The sequence below is a fragment of the Schistocerca cancellata genome, chromosome 3 (genome assembly GCF_023864275.1).
Source record: "Schistocerca cancellata isolate TAMUIC-IGC-003103 chromosome 3, iqSchCanc2.1, whole genome shotgun sequence".
Classification (NCBI taxonomy): domain Eukaryota; kingdom Metazoa; phylum Arthropoda; class Insecta; order Orthoptera; family Acrididae; genus Schistocerca; species Schistocerca cancellata.
The window spans coordinates 325223171-325235636 of record NC_064628.1 but is presented as its reverse complement, the minus strand read 5'-3'; the positions used below and the strand labels follow the sequence as shown (position 1 = coordinate 325235636).

At 43.3% G+C, this 12466-nt stretch overlaps 1 non-coding gene across 1 annotated transcript; it reads left to right on the top strand.

Annotated features, from left to right (window-relative positions):
• The first annotated feature begins 4132 nt into the window (after positions 1-4132).
• Trnat-ugu (transfer RNA threonine (anticodon UGU)) lies at positions 4133-4207 on the top strand. The gene has a single exon. It is a non-coding gene; the product is annotated as a tRNA-Thr (tRNA).
• Positions 4208-12466: the final 8259 nt, after the last annotated feature.

Sequence of the window (12466 nt, the reverse complement as noted above, 5' to 3'; positions counted from 1 at the left end):
ATTCACAAGTATCTCCCAAGTATGGTTTCGTGGAAAATTTAAAAAAAAAATCGGAATTAAGTTGTAATTGGATCCTTTTACTGACCTCCAATTTCAGATGATAACAGTTGCTCAAAGGTTCAAAGAGAACTTGAGTTTGATCTTAGACATGTACGCGACTCATACGATTATAGTTGGTGGTGACTTTAATTTACCCTCGATATGTTGGCGGAAATTCATGTTTAATTCCGGAGTAACACGAAAAACACCATCCGAAATTGTGCTAAACGCGTTCTCTGAAAATTATTTCGAGCAGTTAGTTCATGAGCCCACGCGAATAGTAAACGGTTGTGAAAACACACTTGACCTCTTAGCAACAAATAATCCTGAGTTAATAACGAGCATCAAAACGAATACAGGGATTAGTGAACACAGGGTTGTCGTAGCGAGAGTGAATATTGTAACCCACAAATCCTCCAAAAATAAACGAAAAATATACCTACTCAAAAAAGCAGATAAAAATTCGCTTGACGCCTTCCTGAGAGACAATCTCCACTCCTTCCAAATTAACAGTGTAAGTATAGACCAGATGTGGCTTGAATTCAAAGAAATAGTATCGGCAGCAATTGAGAGATTTACACCAAATAAATTAACAAACGACGGAGCTGATCCTCCTTGGTACAAGAAACAGGTCAGAACACTGTTGCAGAAACAACGAAGAAAACATACCAAATTCAAACGGACGCAAAATCTCCACGATTGGCGATCTTTTAGAGAAGCTCGAAATTTAGCGCGGACTTCAATGCGAGATGCTTATAGTAGTTTCCACAACGAAACTTTGTCTCGAAACCTGTCAGAAATTCCAAAGAGATTATGGTCGTAAGTTAAAAAAAATGCGTGAAATCTTATGGGACTTAACCGATAAGGTCATCAGTCCCTAAGCATACACACTACTTAACCTAAATTATCCTAAGGACAAACACACACATCCATGCGCGAGGGAGGACTCTAACCTCCGCCGGGACCAGCCGCACAGTCCATGACTGCACCGCCTTAGACCGCTCGGCTAATCCTGCGCGGCTATGGTCGTAAGTGAAGTATATGTTAGCGGCAAGACACAATCAATGCCTTCTATGCGCAATAGGAAAAGAAATACTATCGACGACAGCACTGCCGAAACAGAGTTACTAAACACAGCCTTCCGAAATTCCTTCACCAAAGAAGGCCAAGTACGTATTCCAGAACAACTGCCACTATGAGTAACTTAGAAATAAATATCCTAGGAGTAGTGAAGCAGCTTGAGTAACCTAATAAAACCAAGTCTTCTGGTCCAGACTGTATACCATTAGGTTCCTTTCAGAATATGCTAACAGAATAGTTCCATACTCCACAATCATATACAACCGCTCAGTCGAAGAAAGATCCGTACCCAAAGACTGGAAAGTTGCACAGGTCAGACCAATATTCAAGAAAGGTTGTAGGAGGAATCCACTAAATTACAGACCCATATCATTAACGTCGATACGCAGCAGGATTTTGGAACGTATATTGTGTCGGAGCATTATGAATTACCTCGAAGGCCGGCCGGAGTGGCCACGCGGTTCTAGGCGCTACAGTCTGGAACCGCGTGACCGCTACGGTTGCAGGTTCGAATCCTGCCTCGGGCATGGATGTGTCTGATGTCCTTAGGTTAGCTAGGTTTAAGCAGTTCTAGGTTCTAGGGGACTGATGACCACAGCAGTTAAGTCCCATTGGCTCGGAGCCATTTGAACCATTTTTTGAACCAATTACCTCGAAGAAAAATGTCTATTGACATACAGTCAACACGGATTTAGAAAACATCGTTCTTGTTAAACACAACTAGCTCTTCACTCGCACGAAATGTCAGTGCTATTGACAAGTGATTTGAGATTGATTCCGTATTTCTAGAGTTCCAGAAGGTTTTTGACACTGTACCACACAAGCGAATTGTAGTGAAATTGCGTGCTTATGAAATACCGTCTCAGTTATGTGACTGGATTCGTGATTTACAGTTCGTAGTAATTGAGGGAAATTCATCGAATAAAACAGATGTGATTTTTTTGGCGTTCCCCAACGTAGTGTAAGATCCTTTGCTATTCCTTATCTATATAAAAGGTTTAGGAGATAACCTGAGTAGGTGTTTATCAACTAGTTAAGTCATCAGAAGATCAAAACAAATTGCAAAACGATTTAGAAAAGATATCTGTATGGTGCAAATATTGGCAATTGACCCTAAATAACGAAATGTGTGTGGTCATCCACATGAGTGCTAAAATGAATCCGCTAAACTTCGGTTACACGATAAATCAGTCAAATCTAAAGGCTGTAAACTCAAACAAATACCTAGCAATTACAGTTACGAATAACTTAAATTGGAAAGCACACATGGAAAATGTTGTGGGGAAAGCTAACCAAAGACTGCGTTTTATTGGCAGAACACTTAGAAAATGTAACAGATCTACTAAAGAGATTGCCTGAACTATGCCGTTCATTTTTGGAACACAACCTACGACCAGCTTAGAGATAGAAGTGATACTTTCTGCAGGACCTGACCATCATGTTGCAGGACAATGCTCAAGCACGTACAGTGCAAGCTGTTACTGATTTGTTTGACTGAGGGGCTGCTAAGTGCTATACCACATGCTGCACTCTCCTGATTTAAGCCCTAGTGAGTTCAACTCGATTTCTAAACTGAAGGAAACACTTCACAGCATTCGCTTCAGAACGGCTACAAACTCGTCGAGCAATAGACCGCGCCGCTCGAACTGTCAACACAACTGGCACTGCTAAGATTATCCTACGACTTCCACATCTCTGGCAACGGGTTATACACAATGCTGGTGACTACTCTGAAGGTCAGTAAAACTTTGAAACACGTACCTATTTCGTACGAGCTGTAAATAAATAGTTGCCACTATTAAAGTTCCAACCTTCGTATAATGAGAAGGTAATTCATTCACTAGACAGTAAACTGATGCTACTGGTATAGTGCGTGACCTGTGAAAAGCCTTTGGCTGTATAAGTCACAGTATCCTTTTAAGTAAGTTGGAATATTAAGGTTTAACAGCAAATACTGCAAAACGGTGTCAACAGGGAAGACTCCTACATTAAGCTATGTCATTATCCAAACTGGGCCGGCCGGAGTGGCCGAGCGGTTCTAGGCGCTACAGTCTGGAATTGCGCGACCGCTACGGTCGCAGGTTCGTATCCTGCCTCGGGCATGGATGTGTGTGGTGTCCTTAGGTTAGTTAGGTTTAAGTAGTTCTAAGTTCTAGGGAACTGATGACCTTAGAAGTTAAGTCCCACAGTGCTCAGAGCCATTTGAACTATTTTTTATCCAAACTGGGAATTAATTCATGTGGTGTCCCACAAGGTTCCATCATTAGTTTTTCTTATGTATATTAATGAGCGACCATTCATCAATAACATTACCACACCAGAAGTTTGGGTTGCTTGCAGGTAACATTGTAGTAAATAGCAAATGAAGTATAACTTGAGGAATATCAGTTAATGATATTTTAATGAGAATTAATAAATGGTTCATAGCCAATTCCTCGTTATTAAACTTTGAAATGAGACATTATTGTACAAAACGGAATTACAGACCTTCGCTGCGAGCAGGAATTGTTTGAAATGAACGGGAAAAGTAGAAAATTAGGTGCCAATTCGAGATTTGAACCCGGATCTCCTGGTTACTAGGCAAATGCTCTGACCACTGAACCATCCGTACACAATGATCACTGCAACTGCATGCACTACCATAGCACGCCTCTCGTCAGACCCAGATTCCCGACTTATCCACACGCTACAACTAAATAGGGTGTCCATTTAATTATCGTTTCATTTCTAGCAAAGCTGCATGGTCATCCACGGTAACTGTTCTTTCGGGAACAGATACTACCGTCATATATAGTTAAAATATGGCTTACCGGCCATTGACCTTCTTGTGCGAACGCACACGCTATGCCCGAACTCGTACGGGACTTGGTAGATTAATCTGCCACGAGTAATGAGGATGATGGGCAAACATCTATTAGGCGCACTACGAACGTAGTGGTGTGGACATGTTGGGAATGTGGATCTCACGGGGAGCGTGCAAGGGATAAGTCCCTGCGGACGCACTATCCTCTGTGCCCGCGGTGGCTCAGATGGATAGAGCGTCTGCCATGTAAGCAGGAGATCCCGGGTTCGAGTCCCGGTCGGGGCACACATTTTCAACATGTCCCCAATGAAGTACATAAACGCCTGTTTGCAGCTAGGGTGTCCATTTAATTATAGTTTCATTTCTAGCAAAGCTGCATGGTCATCCACGGTAACTGTTCTTTCGGGAACAGATACTACCGTCATATATAGATAAACTAAATACCCTTTGCCACCTTATCATCATTACACGCGGCATTTCGCCGATCCCGTAAGAGATCGCGCCCGATGTGCGTCTGCACTGAAGAGATCTTTAGCTGTCTGAGCAGCAATCGGCTGTCCTCTGCATTACCGCTCGCCGAGGCTGTTGGCACTCTCTGTGGCTTTCGATTAGAAAAAATCGTGGAGATGACGGGATTGCATGCACTGTCCAACTAGTAGCCACTATCGCGGTTAATCAGATTCTCTGCCAGGCGTATTTCCACGAATTTTTCAATAATGGAGTCCCAAAAGATGTTGGCGTGGTCAGAATCATAGTTCGGTCTTACTCCATTGAATGGCCAGTGGAAATAAGGTGTTCAGCGATAGGGGACTTACTTTGTTGCAAAAGGCGAATGCAATGTTGCTGTTCATTGCAGCGTTCTCTCACAGTGCATGTGATCTGTTCTTTGTAACCATACCGCACCGACAAGGTATTTGTAACTTCCGGCCTTTCGCAATAGCAAGTCGTCTTTCACTGATCCCAAAAGTTCTGCTATCTTAGATGGTGGACGGAAAATACTTGCATCTGATACTTAACGAGGATTTTTGCTGTTTTAAACGAAATACCGCCACAACAGAAAAAAGCTAAAGATTTTGCCGACATGTTCTCTTCTTTATCGTGACAACAGTACCCTGTTAATCTGCTGGTTGGAAAATCTATTTTTTCTTAACACTGTCTTCAGGTGGGCGAGCTCTTTAGTCAAACTATCTAGATATGAGACAGTGTGACCTCTGTGTACAAGTGTTTTCAGCACGCTCATGACTTGCGACGGTTGATGAAAACTTGACAAATACAAATCAGTATGAGTGGGCTTACGATAAACTGAATACCCCAGAGAGCCATTATTCTTTCGTGAAACTAAGATATCCAAGAAAAGCAGATAACCATTTCCTCAATTTCCATGGTAACCGAATGTTGTCATGAATGGAGGTGAGGGGGTGAAGAAACTCCTTCAATTTATCTTCTCCTGAGGTCACACTAGGAAAGTAACGTATACATATCTCCAAAATATAGTTGGTTTAAGGGTAGCTGATTCAAGCTCTCTCTCCTCGAAATCCTCCATAAAAAGGTTGGCCACCAAGGGAGGCAAAGGGCTGTTCATGGCGACGCCGTTACTCTGTTCAAAATATTTTTGGTTGAACATAAAATAGGTTGAGGACAGAGCTTGTCGAAACAAAGCAAAGATGTTCACTTGAAACTTTTTGCCAATTAATGCCAAAGAATCTGCGGGAGAGGCGTGTGTAAAAAGTGATTCTTTATCAAAGCGAACCAAACGGTCGGATTCGCTTAGATGGAGAGCGTCCAGTGTACTGATAAAGTCGACTGAGTTACGGAAGTGATGTGAGCGCTTGCCCACGAACGGTCTCAGCAAAGACGCTAGATGTCTAAGTAAATCATATGTAGGAGCTCCAATGTTGCTCGCTACTGGAAGTAATGGAATATTTTCATTATGAATCTTTGGAAGGCCATACAGTCTTGATCGTACCATACAGTCTCAGCGGTACACCACCGTTTGGTCTTAACCTCTTAATGATCTTTTGCGGCAAGGAGAGGGAATTCAGTAGTGCAATAGTTTTCCGTTGTACCCGTCCTGTAGGGTCGTTGATACTGCTCAAATGTTAAAATGTGTGTGAAATCTTATGGGACTTAACTGCTAAGGTCATCAGTCCCTAAGCTTACACACTACTTAACCTAAATTATCCTAAGGACAAACACACACAACCATGCCCGAGGGAGGACTCGAACCTCCGCCGGGACCCTTGATACTGCTCTCCACGCTGGTGTATCGTGTGTGAACCTCATCATCCCTGCGATCTACATCCGGTTTAGTCTTCTTATTGTAATCAACCCTGGCTCTTCCACCCAACTTCCCTATATTACGAAATTGACGATTCCCTCATGCCTAATGTGTGTCCTGGCAACTGATTCCTTCTCTTAGTCGTATCATACATTTCTTTTTATTCAGTACCTTCTCATCTGTTTACTCCATATACTCATCGAATCTTAAACATTCTTCTGTAGCACCAAATTTCAAAAAATTCTCTGCACTGTTTGTCGTACGAGTTTCCCTTCCATACAAGCCTTCATTCCAAGTAAATCAGAAAAGACCGTCCAACACTTAAATTTGTCAAATATTAACATATTTTTCTTTTTTAGAAAAGCTTTTCTTACAATTGCCAGTCTACACAACCTATCTTCTCTATTTCTGCTGTCGTCAGTGAATTTTCTCCGCAAGATATTAAAACTTGTCCACTACTTTCAGCTTCTCATTTCTTAATTTCAGCCCCTCAGCAATGTTTGATTAAACTCTATTACACTTAATTTATCATTATTTATGTTCGCCTATAATCTCTCTCTAAGAGACTATACATTCCGTTCAATTACCACTCCACGTCGTTTGCCGTTTCTAACAGAATCCCAGTTTAATCGCAAATCCTCAGAGTTATCATTTATTCTGCCTGTAGCACTAGTCTTGAAACTTGATGGCAGATTAAAACTGTGTGCCGGACCGAGACTCGAACTCTGGGCCTTTGCCTTTCGCGGGCAAGTGCTGTGAGGACGGGGCGTGAGTCGTGCTTGGGTAGCTCAGTTGGTTAGAGCACTTGCCCGCGAAAGGGAAAGGTACTGAGTTCGAGTCTCGGTCCGGCACACAATTTTAATCTGCCAGGAAGTTTTATATCAGCGCACACTCCGCTGCAGAGTGAAAATCTCATTCTCAGCACTAGTCTTATTTTCCGCAAAGAGCAGTACACGACCGAACATACATACGTAGGGGAGAGACGTACAGTATCGGCAGGCTTACAGACCCGGCCGCTGCTGTAATTTCCATTTCCGTCTCCAAATGGCAGAAGTGTCCAGTAAGTAGTAGCCTGCTTGTGTACCCAAGTGCTCTGAGTGTTTGTTGGTGTTTGCTGTAGCTTTTACCGCACGGAATATACACTCCTGGAAATGGAAAAAAGAACACATTGACACCGGTGTGTCAGACCCACCATACTTGCTCCGGACACTGCGAGCGGGCTGTACAAGCAATGATCACACGCACGGCACAGCGGACACACCAGGAACCGCGGTGTTGGCCGTCGAATGGCGCTAGCTGCGCAGCATTTGTGCACCGCCGCCGTCAGTGTCAGCCAGTTTGCCGTAGCATACGGAGCTCCATCGCAGTCTTTAACACTGGTAGCATGCCGCGACAGCGTGGACGTGAACCGTATGTGCAGTTGACGGACTTTGAGCGAGGGCGTATAGTGGGCATGCGGGAGGCCGGGTGGACGTACCGCCGAATTGCTCAACACGTGGGGCGTGAGGTCTCCACAGTACATCGATGTTGTCGCCAGTGGTCGGCGGAAGGTGCACGTGCCCGTCGACCTGCGACCGGACCGCAGCGACGCACGGATGCACGCCAAGACCGTAGGATCCTACGCAGTGCCGTAGGGGACCGCACCGCCACTTCCCAGCAAATTAGGGACACTGTTGTTCCTGGGGTATCGGCGAGGACCATTCGCAACCGTCTCCATGAGGCTGGGCTACGGTCCCGCACACCGTTAGGCCGTCTTCCGCTCACGCCCCAACATCGTGCAGCCCGCCTCCAGTGGTGTCGCGACAGGCGTGAATGGAGGGACGAATGGAGACGTGTCGTCTTCAGCGATGAGAGTCGCTTCTGCCTTGGTGCCAATGATGGTCGTATGCGTGTTTGGCGCCGTGCAGGTGAGCGCCACAATCAGGACTGCATACGACCGAGGCACACAGGGCCAACACCCGGCATCATGGTGTGTGTGGAGCGATCTCCTACACTGGCCATACACCACTGGTGATCGTCGAGGGGACACTGAATATTGCACGGTACATCCAAACCGTCATCGAACCCATCGTTCTACCATTCCTAGACCGGCAAGGGAACTTGCTGTTCCAACAGGACAATGCACGTCCGCATGTATCCCGTGCCACCCAACGTGCTCTAGAAGGTGTAAGTCAACTACCCTGGCCAGCAAGATCTCCGGATCTGTCCCCCATTGAGCATGTTTGGGACTGGATGAAGCGTCGTCTCACGCGGTCTGCACGTCCAGCACGAACGCTGGTCCAACTGAGGCGCCAGGTGGAAATGGCATGGCAAGCCGTTCCACAGGACTACATCCAGCATCTCTACGATCGTCTCCATGGGAGAATAGCAGCCTGCATTGCTGCGAAAGGTGGATATACACTGTACTAGTGCCGACATTGTGCATGCTCTGTTGCCTGTGTCTATGTGCCTGTGGTTCTGTCAGTGTGATCATGTGATGTATCTGACCCCAGGAATGTGTCAATAAAGTTTCCCCTTCCTGGGACAATGAATTCACGGTGTTCTTATTTCAATTTCCAGGAGTGTACTTATCACCTGTGGTACCCTTTTTGAAGATAAGTGATTAATTTCCTTGTTACATTTCGGCCTTGTATGTTATGTAAGGAATGACATCTAACAAACTTTTCATGATAATTTCTATTAAAACGTACAGTATGACTAGATCCTACTGCGTCCTTGTAGTGCAGTAGCGAGCAACTGATTGTCTTTCAGTGTCGGTCAGAAGTAATTTCAATTTTTGAACTATATTTTCTTCTTCTTACTTCTTTTCAGACTGAAACGGCGGAAAATGAGAAAAAAGTAAGAGGAAGATTGAGTGAAGCTTAGACGAAAATGGTTGTGAGCGTGGTTACGTCTAACAAAATGACCACAAGGGGAGCAGCCGAAGGGTTTTTAATAATTAGGAAAGGATATGATCGTCACCTAAGAGAAGAGAATAAAAACAGAAAAAATAAAGTCTGAAAGGGAATTGAAAATAAAACCTGAACATAAGTAGGGTGCTCCAAAATAAAATAAACACGCAACGGATGGCCATGGACAACCAATAACAAAGGGGCAAAGAAAACTAATTTACTGAAAATAATGGGTCAAGAGAAAGGACTGAAAAGCGAATTGTGTGTCTGGAGCAATTTGAAGAAGACTGGGTGCTATGTACCACGTGCAGGCGCTGAGCATATATTGACTGTATGGGCTAGCAGAATATTTTATATTTTACCTGAGATCTCTGTAAAACAGTGAGCTAAACGTTGGTGGACTAGACTGAAACGTTAATAATAAGTTCCCACGCTTATGTGTTCTATTATTTCAATAAATATCAGTGCAGCTTCGCACTAACAACAGATATTACCACAGAAAAGACAATGGCCTGTACTGCAAGACAAGTTCTTCAAGTGTTGTAATCGTAGCACTTTTACTTTCGATGCAGTTAAGTTCTATAAATAACAAATAATCATTACACTATGGTATTCTTAGAACAGTCATGAGGTAAGAGAACAGTGCATTAATATTCCGATTAATCAACACAGCTACATATTGTTGTTGTTGTTGTTGTTGTTGTTGTTGTGCTCTTCAGTCCTGAAACTGGTTTGATGCAGCTCTCCATGCTACTCTATCCTGTGCAAGCTTCTTCATCTCCCAGTACCTACTGCAACCTACATCCTTCTGAATCTGCTTAGTGTATTCATCTCTTGGTCTCTCCCTACGATTTTTACCCTCCACGCTGCCCTCCAATACTAAATTGGTGATCCCTTGATGCCTCAGAACATGTCCTACCAACCGATCCCTTCTTCTGGTCAAGTTGTGCCACAAACTTCTCTTCTCCCCAATACTATTCAATACTTCCTCATTAGTTATGTGATCTACCCATCTAATCTTCAGCATTCTTCTGTAGCACCACATTTCGAAAGCTTCTATTCTCTTCTTGTCCAAACTATTTACCGTCCATGTTTCACTTCCATACATGGCTACACTCCACACAAATACTTTCAGAAATGACTTCCTGATACTTAAATCTATACTCGATGTTAACAAATTTCTCTTCTTCAGAAACACTTTCCTTGCCATTGCCAGTCTACATTTTATATCCTCTCTACTTCGACCACCATCAGTTATTTTGCTCCCCAAATAGCAAAACTCCTTTACTACTTTAAGTGTCTCATTTCCTAATCTAATACCCTCAACATCACCAGACTTAATTCGACAACATTCCATTATCCTCGTTTTGCTATTGTTGATATTCATCTTATATCCTCCCTTCAAGACACCATCCATTCCGTTCAACTGCTCTTCCAAGTCCTTTGCTGTCTCTGACAGAATTACAATGTCATCGGCGAACCTCAACGTTTTTATTTCTTCTCCATGGATTTTAATACCTACTCCGAATTTTTCTTTTGTTTCCTTTACTACTTGCTCAATATACAGATTGAATAGCATCGGGGAGAGGCTACAACCCTGTCTTACTCCCTTCCCAACCACTGCTTCCCTTTCATGCCCCTCGACTCTTATAACTGCCATCCGGCTTATATACAAATTGTAAATAGCCTTTCGCTCCCTGTATTTTACCCCTGCCACCTTTAGAATTTGAAAGAGAGTATTCCAGTCAACATTGTCAAAAGCTTTCTCTAATTCTACAAATGCTAGAAACGTAGGTTTGCCTTTCCTTAGTCTTTCTTCTAAGATAAGTCGTAAGGTCAGTATTGCCTCACGTGTTCCAGTATCCAAACTGATCTTCCCCGAGGTTGGCTTCTACTAGTTTTTCCATCCGTCTGTAAAGAATTCGTGTTAGTATTTTGCAGCTGTGGCTTATTAAACTGATTGTTCGGTAATTTTCACATCTGTCCACACCTTGCTCACCAGATGGTAGAGTTTTGTCAGGACTGGCTCTCCCAAGGCCGTCAGTAGTTCTAATGGAATGTTGTCTACTCCGGGGGCCTTGTTTCTACTCAGGTCTTTCAGTGCTCTGTCAAACTCTTCACGCAGTATCTTATCTCCCATTTCATCTTCATCTACATCCTCTTCCATTTCCATAATATTGTCCTCAAGTGCATCGCCCTTGTATAGACCCTCTATATACTCCTTCCACCTTTCTGCTTTCCCTTCTTTGCTTAGAACTGGGTTTCCATCTGAGCTCTTGATGTTCGTACAAGTGGTTCTCTTTTCTCCAAAGGTCTCTTATTTTCCTGTAGGCAGTATCTATCTTACCCCTAGTGAGATAAACCTCTACATCCTTACATTTGTCCTCTAGCCATGCCTGCTTAGCCATTTTGCACTTCCTGTCGATCTCATTTTTGAGACGTTTGTATTCCTTTTTGCCTGCTTCATTTACTGCACTTTTATATTTTCTTCTTTCATCAATTAAATTCAATATTTCTTCTGTTACCCAACGATTTCTACTAGCCCTCTTCTTTTTACCTACTTGATCCTCTGCTTCCTTCACTACTTCATCCCTCAAAGCTACCCATTCTTCTTCTACTGTATTTCTTTCCCCCATTCCTGTCAATTGTTCCCTTATGCTCTCCCTGAAACTCTCTACAACCTCTGGTTCTTTCAGTTTATCCAGGTCCCATCTCCATAAATTCCCACCTTTTTGCAATTTCTTCAGTTTTAATCTACAGGTCATAACCAACAGATTGTGGTCAGAGTCCACATCTGCCCCTGGAAATGTCTTACAATTTAAAACCTGGTTCCTAAATCTCTGTCTTACCATTATATAATCTATCTGAAACCTGTCTGTATCTTCAGGCTTCTTCCATGTATACAACCTTTTTTTATGATTCTTGAACCAAGTGTTAGCTATGATTAAGTTGTGCTCTGTGCAAAATTCTACCAGGCGGCTTCCTCTTTCATTTCTTAGCCCCAATCCATATTCACCTACTACGTTTCCTTCTCTCCCTTTTCCTACACTCGAATTCCAGTCACCCATGACTATTAAATTTTCGTCTCCCTTCACTATCTGAATAATTTCTTTTATTTCATCATACATTTCTTCAATTTCTTCGTCATCTGCAGAGCTAGTTGGCGTATAAACTTGTTCTACTGTAGTAGGTGTGGGCTTCGTATCTATCTTGGCCACAATATGCTGTTTGTAGTTGCTTACCCGCATTCCTATTTTCCTATTCATTATTAAACCTACTCCTGCATTACCCCTATTTGACTTTGTGTTTATAACCCTGTAGTCACCTGACCAGAAGTCTTGTTCCTCCTGCCACCGAACTTCACTAATTCCCACT